The sequence below is a fragment of the Ambystoma mexicanum genome, chromosome 5q (assembly GCF_040938575.1).
Source record: "Ambystoma mexicanum isolate Mex_15411 chromosome 5q, UKY_AmexF1_1, whole genome shotgun sequence".
NCBI lineage: Eukaryota > Metazoa > Chordata > Amphibia > Caudata > Ambystomatidae > Ambystoma > Ambystoma mexicanum.
Window position 1 is genome coordinate 1,063,768,736 of NC_090933.1, and position 14,392 is coordinate 1,063,783,127.

Genomic DNA, 14,392 nt, shown 5'->3' on the forward strand with positions numbered 1-14,392 from the left:
AGGGGTGTACCAGTTGTTAAGGTGGGCTTTGGCTTTACTATTTCTTAATTTAAGTGGAGAGATTTTATCCAATGTGGTGAGCATGATTTTATTATATTCATGCACCATAGTGCTTGGGGCAAGATTATCGGGCAGTTCATTTAAAGTAGAGAGGCTGGGAGGCTGGGATCACATTATCCAACCTAATATTCTTTTTGTTTCTGGTGGGGCAAGGTAGGGCTATATGTATGGTCATTTGTTGGGGTCTGGTAGTTAGTAAGGTGAAAGTAAGGTGAAAGACACAAGAGAATGGTCAGTCCAAAATTGAGGCGTAAGTGATGACAGTTATGGTCGGCAATCCAGTCTAGGGTTCTACCCTTTATACGAGTTGGACCATTCACTTTTTGCGAGCGCGAGAAAAATATTGGATGTGCGCTGAAAAAGTGCGCGGCGCACAGGTCATCTAACCACGTACGCCACCGCCACAGCGAAATCGCACATAGCGCGGCGCACATGACAAAAGTAGGCGGAACACAGGGCGTGACACGTGGAATGGGGAACAACTCGTGAAAATATGGGCGTCACGGGGGAAGTACAGGAGGCAAGTGTGCGGAACGCCCACACGCTCGCCCACAACACGTATTCATGGAATCGAATAGGGCAAACCAGCGCACGAGCAAAGACGTGCACAGGCCCATACACGTCCGCCACACGAAAGCAGCCGGTAGCGCCCCTGCGCATGAAAAAAATGTGCGCCAAAATGTGCGCTAACAAAAAGCAGGTATACACAGCTCTGATGAAAGTCCCATACTGTGGCCCAATAGGACAAATGACGTGCAAAGGGGTACGCGACAAACACGGACACCCGCTGTGTGAATAATAGCGTGTGCGTGTATTTCGTGGGTGCGCAGGAAGTTTTACACGCGATCAGGCCTGGGGGAGCAGGGTATGTGTATTTCAGGGGCTCGCAGGAAGTTTTACACGCGATTGGCCTGGGTACGTGTATTTCAGGGGTGCGCGCAAAGTTTTACCCGCGATTGGCCTGGGGGAGCGGGTACGTGTATTTCAGGGGCTCGCGGGTGGTTTTACACGCGATCGGGCCTGGGAGAGCGGGGTACGTGTATTTCAAGGGTGCGCAGGCGTTTTCACATGCGATCGGGTCTGGTGGAGCAGGGTACGTCTATTTCAGGGGCTCGCGGGAAGTTTACCACGCGATCGGGCCTGGGGGAGCGGGGTACGTGTATTTCAGGGGCTGGCGGGAAGTTTAACACGCCATCGGGCCTCGGGGAGCGGGTACGTGTATTTCAGGGGATCACAGGTGGTTTTACATGCGATCGGGCCTGGGGGAGCGGGGTACGTGTATTTCAGGGGCTCGCGGGTGGTTTTACACGCGATCGGGCCTGGGGGAGCGGGGTATGTGTATTTCAGGGGTGCGCAGGCGTTTTCACACATGATCGGGCCTGGGGGAGCGGGGTACGTGTATTTCAGGGGCTCGCGGGAAGTTTTACACGCGATTGGCCTGGGTACGTGTATTTCAGGGGGTGCGCGCAAAGTTTTACACGCAATTGGCCTGGGTACATGTATTTCAGGGGTGCACGCAAAGTTTTACACGCGATTGGCCTGGGTATGTGTATTTCAGGGGTGCGCGCAAAGTTTTACACGCGATTGGCCTGGGGGAGCGGGTACGTGTATTTCAGGGGCTCGCGGGTGGTTTTACACGCAATCGGGCCTGGGGGAGCGGGGTACGTGTATTTCAGGGGCTCACGGGTGGTTTTACACACGATCGAGCCTGGGGGAGCAGGGTGCCACTCACCGTCTGCCTTGCGTGTAGAAGAACGCTTAGCCAACACCCACCCGCTGTGAAGTAATAGCGTGTGAACCCCAACGCCTGCAAAACACACACACTTCACCCCACAAAAAGCATGTACAGAGCAATGGAAATCCACGTGGGATCTTCAAGCCCTGCCAGGGCAACGCCAGTGCGCGATACGTCACAGACGCGCTTACGCGCTACGGGCCTTTGGTCCAATGGAATCGCGTATGCGTGCTGACACGCTTACGCGCTAAGGGCCTTTCCTCGAATCACACGCTGACGTGCAGAATTTTCACGTGCCAAATCACTCCGTATCAAGCTAGCCACGCGTAAGCACACGGAAGACCATGCTCCTGCCCAAAAGGCCAAATTACTGCCCCCACAGCCCCCAGCAGCTTCGCACGAGCCATCTGCTGCTGCCTGCCTGCCTGCCTGCTGCCACCGTGCCCTGCCATTTGGTGCCTGCACATCAGCCATCTGCAGGGGTCCAGTTGCTGTGTCCACCCCTGCTGGAACAGAAGACTCCCAACTGGGATACCATCGCTCCACAGCCCAGCCCCAGGACCCAGTTGCCCACCCACGCCTGCCTCGGGGGTCGCCATGTCGGGGCAAACACCATCCGAGACCACTGGCGACCCCCAGCCAGAGGGGCAGAGGGCCACCAGCTTCAGTCAGAAGGAAGTTGGTGTCCTGGTGGAGCATGTCCTGGGGCATTATGATGCCCTCTTCGGATCATCACGCGCCGACAAGGAAGGACGGGACAGGATCTGGACGGACATCGTGACTGCCATCAATGTGGAGGGGGTGGCAGTCCGACTTTTCCATCATGTCAAGAAGCGCTGGGAGGACTTCAGGTCCAGGACCCTCAACAAGGCCCGGCGCCTCTTGAAGGCAGCGGATGCTAAGGGGCGCCGGGGCCACTTGTCGGAAGAGCAGATGGGGGTCCTGGAACGCATATCCCCAGCGCTCCACGTCCAGGTCCTTGAGTGGCAGACCCGTCTGGAGTTGAGCGGTAAGTGGCCAAGCATTGCTGTGTGAGACAGGGCATGTTGCAGTGTGCTGGTTGTCTGATACTTGCCTGTATGTGTGACATAGGCCATGTACGCGCGTGTGTGTGTGCAGGGACATCATGCTCATGCATGTGAGACCATTAATGTGTGAAGCACACAGTTGGTGTATGTGTTTAAATGCTACATGGGGAGCCCTATGCGGAATGGACACATGAGAGCATGCCAGTCTCTGTTCCTGGACATGGGTGGGGGTGAGGGATGGGTGATGATGCCATGTACATGTATGGTGTCCATGTCTGTGTGTCTGACCTGCGTGTCTGTGACTTGTCAATGCCATGGGTGCATGACACATGTCTGTGTCAATGTTCTGATTCACTGATGCAGCCTAGCTATCCTTGCATCCACTATGTCTGGGGTGTACGAGTCCAGATGGATGAAAGTACGGTGAAGTGTGTGAATGTGATAGGCATGACCCATGATGCATGTGAGTTCAAAAACAACATTGTATGTTTCAAGAGTCCCTTGGACATGTTTGCTTATGTCCATAGCATGCACCATGCCTGTTATTGCATGTGTTTTCCCTGTGGAGGGACATGATGGAAGTGATCTTTGACAGTGCCACTCATCTGCTACTGCTTCCTGTTTAGGGGACCATTGTACAGTACCCTGATGCTTGTGTTCTATGTCTCCGTCTACACAGCGCAAAGTGAAGCAGAGGGCGGAGACGGCGCTGTGGAGCAAAGCGGCGGGGATGCCCCCACGGCTGCAGCGGAAGGGGTGGGTGAGCCCCCACAGGGGCTTGCAACGGCGGAAGACGGTGTGGAGCCATCCAGGTTGGTGGTTTCCACAGAGGAGGAGGAGGCCGCTACTGAGCCGCACATGGGGCCTGGTGGGGCACGCGATCAGGAGGCAGCACAGGTCGCCGTGGAGGTGTCCCCGACACTGTGACTGCACCACCATGCACCAGCAGGGATGCCACATCCCAGGCCCATCCGCAGGTAGGGGGGATGTCCATGTCATCTGACTCCCCTCCACCTGCGGACGAGGGGACCCCTGGCCGTATGGAGAAGGTCCTGATTGGTGTCGTGTTGCTCACGGGTGTCATTCGTGATGAGGTGCGTGCCTCCCGGGGGAGCACGCACGTCATCACGAAGAGCACCGTGCCAACGTGGCCCAGTTGGGAGCGGTCATGGTTGGGGGTCTCGTACATGTGTCGGGCACTCTGGCAACCCTCTTCTCCTCTGTGGTGGCTATGCGCCAGTCGTTCTCCATGCCGTCTTCCGGCCCAGATGCCACCAGGGCCCCCTGTGGACCTGCCCCGACCAATGCAGCCACCTCGGTGGGGATCCCATCCCTGCCACAGTCGGGAGTCGGAGGTCCAGCAGGGGTGGACACACCAGCAACTGGACCCCAGCAGATGGAGGATGTGACGGCATCATCGGGCAGGGCAAGTGCACGACAGCGTCGGTGGATTCCATCAGCCTGGATGCCGTCGTGCTGGCACAGGCAGTTGCGTCGGAGGCAGCGGCAGGCTCGACGTGGGAGGCATCATGGCTCGGGGCCATCAACATCAGGGGTGCAGGCATCGGCCAGAGGGCAGGAGAACCCTGGAATGGGAGTGGCTTCCGTGTGGGAGCGGTTGGGCCAGCAGATAGGTGCGGAGTGGCAGCGGGCATAGGAGGAACGGCTCACAATGGTCAGGGCGGAGAACTCCATGCGGAGGGCGCTGAGGCGGGCTGAGTGCCTCGAGGGTCTTCGTAGGGAGTTGGAGCTGGACACTGCATTATCCCTGCGAGACCTCGGGGCCGGGGAACATGCCCGCCTCCAAGCTATTGAACAGGAGTTCAATGATGCCCTGGCCCATGACAACAACCAGTGAGCCGTCGGACTAGCCCGCTGCCCTTGTAAATAGTTATGTAGTTAGTTTTAGGTTTCCTTTGCTTTTTTATTTATTTTGGACCTTTTGGACATAGGTCCATTGAGAGATAGGTTTCATTTCTTCAGTTGGGATCATGGACCCTGGATTGTTTATCTGTATATAGTTGACTGTTGTATTTTAGTTTTTTTTTAGGATTTACCAATGGAGCAAAGGTTTTCGGTTTTGTTTTTCCCTTGAATTTACTTTTTTGAACTGTGACTTTGGACACCTTTCCTTTGGATTATGATTTGTGGTTTTTCATTATTTTACGGACATGCTGCTTTTGGTTTTTGATTCCCATTGTCGTTTGTTTATTTTTAATTCCATTTATGTTGCTTTTAATACATTTTTTTCATCAAACTTCAATGTGTAGTGTCATCTCATTGGTTTCATGCATATCATGATATGGGTTTTGACATTCACTTACACACATTGTGTGTATGTGAGGGACATGTGTTCATTTACATACTTGCCATTGGGGTTGTATCATGTAATTGGCATTTCTAAGTGGGTGGATGCAATACTTGGGTGGGTGTTTGGCATGTGGAGGCTGCCCATAAGGGCCAGGGATCTAGATTGTGATGACGTGTTGGCTGGGGGACATGTGTCAGGGCCTGCTGGCAGGTGCCCCGCAATGCTGGGGAGTGGGGGTGCAGGGGGACATGAGTGGGACATGAGTGGGGGCCTGCTGGCAGGTGCTCCGCATGCTGGGGGGTGGGGGTGCAGGGGGACATGAGTGGGACATGAGTGGGGGCCTGCTTGCAGGTGCCCCGCAATGCTGGGGGGTGGGGGTGCAGGGGGACATGAGTGGGACATGAGTGGGGGCCTGCTGGCAGGTGCCCCGCAATGCTGGGGGGTGGGGGTGCAGGGGGACATGAGTGGGGGCCTGCTGGCAGGTGCCCCGCAATGCTGGGTGGTGGGGGTGCAGGAGGACATGAGTGGGACATGAGTGGGTGCCTGCTGGCAGGTGCCCCGCAATGCTAGGGGGTGGGGGTGCAAGGGGACATGAGTTGGTGATCAGTAGTGCAAGGAGACATGTGCCTTTGCTGGGAGGCAAGCCCATGTTGGGTGGGCTGCCTGCGGGACATGACCAGGGATGCAGGGTAGTCCCCTTTGGTGTACAGGGAACACCTGAGAGGGTGTACAGGGAACACCTGGGAGGATCCATACTGCCAAATCACATGTAGGACTCCCCGGCACCCCCGAAATACACGTACCCAGGCAAATCGCGTGTGAAAACACCTGCGCACCCCTGAAATACACGTACCCAGGCCAGTCGCGTGTGAAAACACCTGCGCACCCCTGAAATACACGTAGACAGGCCAGTCGCGTGTGAAAACACACGCGCACCCCTGAAATACACGTACACATGCCAGTCGCGTGTGAAAACACACACGCACCCCTGAAATACACATACCCAGCCCAATCACGTGTAAAACTTCCCGCGCACCCCTGGAATATGCGTACACCGCTCCCCCAGGCACGATCGCGTGTAAGACTTCCCGCGCACCCCTGAAATACACGTATCCAGGCAAATCGCGTGTGAAAAAACCCGCGCACCCCTGAAATACACGTACCCAGGCCAGTCGTGTGTGAAAACACACGCGCACCCCTGAAATAGACGTACCCAGCCCTGTCCCGTGTGAAAACATGCGCACCCCCCTGAAATACACGTACACAGGCCAGTCGCATGTGAAAACACACGCGCACCCCTGAAATACACGTACACAGGCCAGTCGCGTGTGAAAACACACGCGCACCCCTGAAATACACGTACACATGCCAGTCGCGTGTGAAAACACACACGCACCCCTGAAATACACATACCCAGCCCAATCACGTGTAAAACTTCCCGCGCACCCCTGGAATATGCGTACACCGCTCCCCCAGGCACGATCGCGTGTAAGACTTCCCGCGCACCCCTGAAATACACGTATCCAGGCAAATCGCGTGTGAAAAAACCCGCGCACCCCTGAAATACACGTACCCAGGCCAGTCGTGTGTGAAAACACACGCGCACCCCTGAAATAGACGTACCCAGCCCTGTCCCGTGTGAAAACATGCGCACCCCCCTGAAATACACGTACACAGGCCAGTCGCATGTGAAAACACACGCGCACCCCTGAAATACACGTACACAGGCCAGTCGCGTGTGAAAACACATGCGCACCCCTGGAATACACGTACACCGCTCCCCCAGGCCCGATCGCGTGTAAGACTTCCCGCGCACCCCTGAAATACACGTGTTCAGGCCAATCGCGTGTGAAAACACCCGCGCACCCCTGAAATACACGTACCCAGCCCAATCGCGTGTAAAACTTCCCGCGCACCCCTGAATACACGTACACCGCTCCCCCAGGCCCGATCGCGTGTAAGACTTCCCGCGCACCCCTGAAATACATGTATCCAGGCCAATCGCGTGTGAAAACACTCGCGCACCCCTGAAATACATGTACCCAGGCAAGTCGTGTGTGAAAACACCCGCGCACCCCTGAAATACACGTACCCAGGCCAGTCGCGTGTGAAAACACACGCGCACCCCTGAAATACACGTACCCAGCTCAGTCACGTGTGAAAACACACGTGCACCCCTGAAATACACGTACACAGGCCAGTCGCGTGTGAAAACACACGCGCACCCCTGAAATACAGGTACCCAGGCCAGTCGCGTGTGAAAACTCACGCGCACCCCTGAAATACACGTACCCAGCCCAATCGCATGTGAAACTTCCCGCGCAACTCTGGAATACACGTACACCGCTCCCCCAGGCCCGATCGCGTGTAAGACTTCCCGCACACACCTGAAATACACGTATCCAGGCCAATCGCGTGTGAAAACACCCACGCACCCCTGAAATACACGTACCCAGGCAAATCGCGTGTGAAAACACCCGCGCACCCCGGGAATTCAAGTACACAGGCCAGTCGCATGTGAAAACACTCGCGCACCCCTGAAATACACGTACCCAGGCCAGTCGCATGTGAAAACACATGCGCACCCCTGAAATACACGTACCCAGCGCAATCGCATGTGAAACTTCCCGCGCAACTCTGGAATACACGTACACCGCTCCCTCAGGCCCGATCGCGTGTAAGACTTCCAGCGCACCCCTGAAATACACGTACACAGGCCAGTCGCATGTGAAAACACACGCGCACCCCTGAAATACACGTACCCAGGCCAGTCGCGTGTGAAAACACACGCGCACCCCTGAAATACACGTACCCAGGCCAATCACGTGTAGAACTTCCCACGCACCCCTGGAATACACGTACACCGCTCCCCCAGGCCCGATCGCATGTAAAACTTTGCGCGCACCCCTGGAATACACGTACCCAGGCCAATCGCGTGTAGAACTTCCCGCGCAACCCTGGAATACACCTACACCGCTCCCCCAGGCCTGATCGCGTGTAAAACTTCCCGCGCACCCCTGAAATACACGTACCCAGCCCAATCGCGTGTAACACTTCCTGCGCAGCCCTGAAATACACGTACCCAGGCCAATCGCGTGTGTAACTTCACGCGAACCCCAGTTATACACGTACCCGCTCGCACAGGCCCTTTCGCGTGTGGAAGTTACCGCGAAACCCGTAATACATGTTCCCCGCTTGGCGTTTGCTGTTTGGCAGTCCGTTAAACTGGTTTTGGGTTGTCGCAGACCTTTGCGCTGGATTGGGGATTTTGATGCCTTTTCCTTGCGCAAGGGCATTCTTGGGGGCGTAACTGGCGCTGCTGCAGGGTCGCTGCGCCACGGCTGGTTTTGGAGGCTAAAATCCATGAATACGCTGTGAGCTGAAATGGATTTTATTGCACGCGGCTGGCGCAGTCTATCACACGGGAACACTGTGCGCCAGCCGCCTGCGCCACTTTTGTGCGAATTTCCATAAATTACCCTGTTAGGATGGTTATGTAAAACTGTATTTAGTTGACTATGCTCGAATGTTTCAAGCATGACTAGTGAAGTCTCTTTGGGATAATCTGAGGTATTGGTAGCGAGGAATATTGTCGCAGCCATGGTAAGATATGTAAACATGGCGAGCAGTGGGCTATAGCTCAGAGCAGGTTATGGCTGCGTGGTGGAGCACAGTAGTCTAAATGTAAACTCAATAGGTATGGCACAGCAGACTAAAAGCAAGGCACAGTGGTTTAGATGCAAACTCAGTAGGTATGGCACAGCAGACTAAGTACAAGTCTCAAGTAGTAAGGCACAGTGGTCTGAATGCCACATTCATATAGTGAGGCACAATGGGCTAAATGTGAAATTCAAATAATAAGGCACAATGGGCTAAGGTGATATTCAAATAGTAAAGCACAGTAGGCTAACTGTGACATTCAGATAGAGGGCTAGATATGGAGTTACAATGATAGTACAATCAAATAGTTACAATCAAATAGTAAGGCACAGTAGGCTAACTGCGACACATGATAGTGGGGCACAATAGGCTAAATGTGAAATTCAAATAGTAGGGCTCAGTAGGCTGAATGCGACATTCAATAGTAAGGCACAATGGGCTGAATGTGAAATTCAGATAGTAAAGCACAGTAGGCTAAATGCACCGTTAGATAGTCAGGCACAATAGGCTAAATGTGAAATTCTAATATTAAGGCACAGTAGGCTGATGAGAAACTCGGCTGATATGGCCCAGTAGGCTAAATGCAGAATTCCAATAGTAATTCACAGTAGGCTAAATATGAGTCTCAAATATGAGTACATAGGGCCAAGGTGTGTAGTGGCACATAGGTAAAAGTCTCACTTCCGCAGATAGGGCACGGTAGGCTGAGTAATGTACTTGCTAGCAGCGCTGCAATGGAGGAATATGTGGTCTTTGTTGATAAGTCGAACTGTGTTAAATGAGCAGATTGCAAATCCACTCCTAATGCAAATGGACAGTACTTTGTTAACAGTGCAGTTGTAATTGCCTTAGCGCAATTGGGATGCTAAATTAGCAGAAGATCATTTCAAAGTAGAGAATCACAGAGCCTAGGGATGTCTAGTGTCTGGGCACATGTGTCTCTATTATAGAGACCAGCTAGGTGTTATGAGAATGTACTTATTCAACACAGCGTGATGGGGCAATACAGTACAGATAGGTTAGCAGTTAACAAGGCCCCAGGAGCAATTGCCTAAATCAGGGTACAACAGATATTGCATATTACATATGTTCCAAAGCTTTATGCAAAGCAATTTCAATGGGCACATAGCAATATCATAGGGCAGGTCAAGTGTCCACGGAGGCACCGGCATCAGGTAAGAAGTTGTAGTTGGGATACAGGCATCTATGTTGGTTTAAAGTCAACTTGTGGATATGGAGATTGGCCGAGAGAAGAGTTGAAGCTCAGATAGTCATAGCCCACAGATTGGTCATAGACGCTACCGTGTGTAGGTCAATGCTATATTAGTACCTATATTACAGTATACGCAGGACCATAGCCACACAGGTCTTAGGGGAGGAAATGGTGAGTGGAGGCAGAGGACGGGTGGGAAGGCATGAACAAGTCCACCCTCCAGCCAGCACCTGGTGTACCAGCTTGCGTGCTGCTAGCGAGTCGAATATTACAGAAGGGTACAAGCCTGCCAACCAATTAGAGAGGGCCATGTATTGAAGAGCCCAATAGTTTGAGAGCCAATGGTGTGTTGTTTATCTAACAAACATTGAGGATGAATTGCACAAGTGGTGGGCATAAGTTATCCACCTGACTATAGATAACCAATCATTATTCAATCCCCTTCAGAAAGTATACTTAGATGTTCCCCATAGAATAACCACAATCCTAAATATGTAGTCTTATTTTGCCACATAGTATGGCATCACATATGACAAGTATTTAGTATAAAAGTGTTATTCTTTAAGTGATGCATTGAGATTATGCTGTGAGACGTTAGTTGGTGGCCGTTATACTCCCTGTTTTAGACAATTCAGAATAAAACTGTTTATTTTTGACAACTTTCTGAGTTAGTCTTATTATTGGTGTAAGAGTTATTCTGCCTCCCCATCCATCTAATGAAACACTACCTCATTTAAAAGAGCCTAACGGTTCATGTGGTAGCCTGTCGGATGGTTCAAGACACATTGATTAAGTAGAACTCTAGTATTATGGACAATCAAGCAACCTTCACCATCTAACAGAAAGATCGCAGGATTTCCTGTGGAGAGCGGCCGACATAGAATTCTTGCAAGAAACATCGAGAAAGGTGGGACGGGTCCCTCTTTGACGAAATCCCTCCTCGTTTCCACAGGCGCTTTGTGGACGGAAGGCGAAAGTGGTTGATTGGAGAGGGGAGCCGATACCGAAGGCCTCGAGCTGAACAAGCAAATGTTGAGTAGACTCAGGGGAATAGTAAATTGTGGGTATGGGATTGTGGTAGTCTAGAAAAGTAACAAGGTTGATTATAAAAGTAACAAAGAACATTTTAAAGTGTAAAATGAGAGAACATAGATAAGGCCCGGGATTCCTAGCTCAAAGAGTTTTAGAAGAAATCATCTCACAGCCCAAGCGGGGTAAAATAGGCAACACATGAACAGGTTTATGTTAGGAGATGATTTAAACTCTACTCAGATTATTTTGGGAGCGATGATGAAGATAAGTACCATGGTTTAAATGTAAAAGGGTTGACTAGTCTGTCTGTTTTGTAATTGAAAAACGGTGTCGAAGAGCGACACAAATACTTTGTGTAAAGTTGAAGTAAAGATAAAAAGTTATTGAGTATTTATGGTCATTGTCGGCGCCGACCAAGAAGTAGGCTGAGGTCATTGAGAAACAGAACTTTTGAGTAGCGAGTGTTGGAGCGCACTCATATTTGTTGTTTTTATAAATGTATCTGTGTAAAACACTGGTAAATATTGACAGTCAATTGAGACTCGTCACAATGAGACTCGTTACTCCTCTGATGAACCTGTGCAAGACACTGCCAAAACATATGCCGAAGCTCAAACAGTAAAGTGCAGAGTGGGTTAAGGGCACAGCAGATAAAATGCTTATGCCATGGCTGCAAGGGAGATCACTGTCAAAAGCGGTATTGCAACACATGACCACATACTTGCATGCTGCGTACACGGGGAACAAAATGGAGAAGAGGTTAGCTATTTTATAGGGAGTTGATGGAACTGTGTCCAGAAATACAATGGGGTATTATAGAGAAGTTTCTCACATCAAAGGAGGCAATGCCAGGGCCATTTAGAGTATCCCTAAAAGAGAATTCTAACATAGTGAGCATTGCAGATAGCGATAAGGCCTATCAAGACTTAAGAGGAGGTAGCAAATTGGGAAGCCGATGGAAGGGAGATCAATCCCTGGTCTTCCAATCACGAAGCAAAGCAAGAGACACGTTCAGTCTCGAGCATAGACCTTTGTCCGTAGACAGGCTAACTTTAGATAAGGGTGAAGGGGATGAGTGCCATACCAGTTGGGGGCTAGATGTGTCAGATGAAGAGAGAGAAACCTTCCTTGGGGAAGAGGGAGGAAGTCCATGCAGCCCGAGGGATGTTTGCAGACAGACAAGGAAGTAACATGGTATGATTTAGAGCAACTTAAGGATAGGATGCCAGATCCTGTAGCATATCCAGAACGTCCTAGAGGATGATTGTATAGCGAGAAGGGAGAGTCGCTGCCATATGTGAGCAGGCTGAGTTCATTGCCAGGTAGAAAGCGATCATGAACCATTGTCCCCACTATGGATAAGCAGAAGATGGGAGTTGATTGCGGGAGTCACACAGTTCCCTTTATTGGAGAAAGGAGGGGCCAGACTGCAGTATATTCCATGGTCACAAATGGATAATGATAATTTAAGATACAAACTTCCTAGTTTAACAGTGGATTCTGGAAAATGGATTTATGAATTAGAGAAAATGAGAGGGGGAAATACTCTGGCAATAAGGGACAATAAAGGTCTCCTACCAGCCATTCTTGGGGAAAGAGCTGATGACATTTGGACGAGAGCAGGCTATTCAAGTGTCATTGCACAGAACACAGTGCACAATGGCGCACCACTTAATAAGTGTAGAGCAGATGTATGGAGAGCTCTCAGGGTGCAGTATCCTGACACGTCAATTATGGGTGCAATTCTGACATGTAAGATGAAAGAAAATGAGGAGCCACTTGCTATATTCAGGAGATTCAGGAGCGCTGGACTCTCAAAACTCACAAGCCGTGGGGAAAAACAGTGGCAGTATTTTACCACATTTTATATCCGGGGTTGCCCTGAACAGATACAGAGGCAGCTCAAGAAACTGGTGGAAATGGAAGCGAAGCCATGGGCAGAGAGTTGACTATAGTGCATCACTGTCGGCTGTTATAGGAGAAAAATAGGAAGAAGGAAGATGCTAGAAAACTTGAGTTAGTTCAGAAGAAATTGTCAAAATATGCCATAGAAGGGGCAGTATTGGCAGGTGGAGAAGGACTGTGAACACAGCAAGCAGTGGGTACATCACAGGTGAATAATCAGTGCCAGATGGGCCAAGGAGGGAAGGGATTTTTGCCATGAGGCAGAGGAGTGCGATATAGAAGAAGGAGTGATTTTCAGAATAATCAAAGCGGTTATCAGAATATGTAGACTGATAACCAAAATGCTCAAGGAGGATTTAACCAAGGGGGACTAGTCACAGGGGCTCCTCCTGTATGTTGGACATGTGGGATGACAGGGCACATTGCGCATGTATGGGGGAGCTAGGGATGGGTTTGCCCAAGATCTGACAATGTACCAGGCCCAAGTGCTGCAGATGAAACAGGCATTGCAGCCACAGCAAGCACCATATTATCCACTGCAAGGGCAGTCACAGCATGCACCCATGCAGATACAGCAGAATGAAAACATGGGGCAATTATTGACACCTAGAATATGGGATGTCACTGTGGTGGGAGGAAGTCATTTTGCAGGTACAGGGGTATGTATGTATCCACAATAGGAGAGCTCACAGAGCAACTTGATGTGTTCAGTACTTTCAGTGACACCAGAACCCCAAGACGAAGCAAGGGTTTATGTGACGATAGGAGGCAAATCTTTTATTTTTAGCTGACACTGGGGCACCTCGTTCATGTATATGAGAGGGAAAATACCAAATGTCGGCAAATGCCATGAATGCTCAAGGATTCTCTGGAGCTACAAGTCGAGTTCCTTTTCATGACGAATTACCAGTTTCTATCGGAGAATGTGACATGTCTGTTCCATTGTTGTATTCAGGACAGACACCAGTTAATATTTTGGGAAGGGACGTAATGACAAAATCTTAACATGACAATTTCTTTTACTGATGAAGGTATAGTGTGCTCCATGCCTGGGATACACTATAAGAATGTGGGTGACTTTATATTAGAATTTACAGGGAAAATGGCTCTGCAAGGTGTGCCGATGGAGCCAGACGTTTTTGTATGGGGTGAGCATTCTGTTGACATGGCTACCCGGCTTAGTGGGAAAGATTATGAGAATACCTGATGAATTCTTGCTCAGGCCACAGATACCAATGGACAACGAGGGGGGCAGACTATTCCCCTAGAGTTAAATGCAGCCATAGTACAAAGGGAAATGGCAAAGCTCAAAGGAACAGATGAGGAGGGCAGGGCAACAAGAACAATGATTGCCATTGGGGAAGGGTTTAGATTGACTGACGTCACTGTCAATGACATGTTTAGAGATGATCCAACAGATGATGATGTAATATGCGAGATGAGCATTA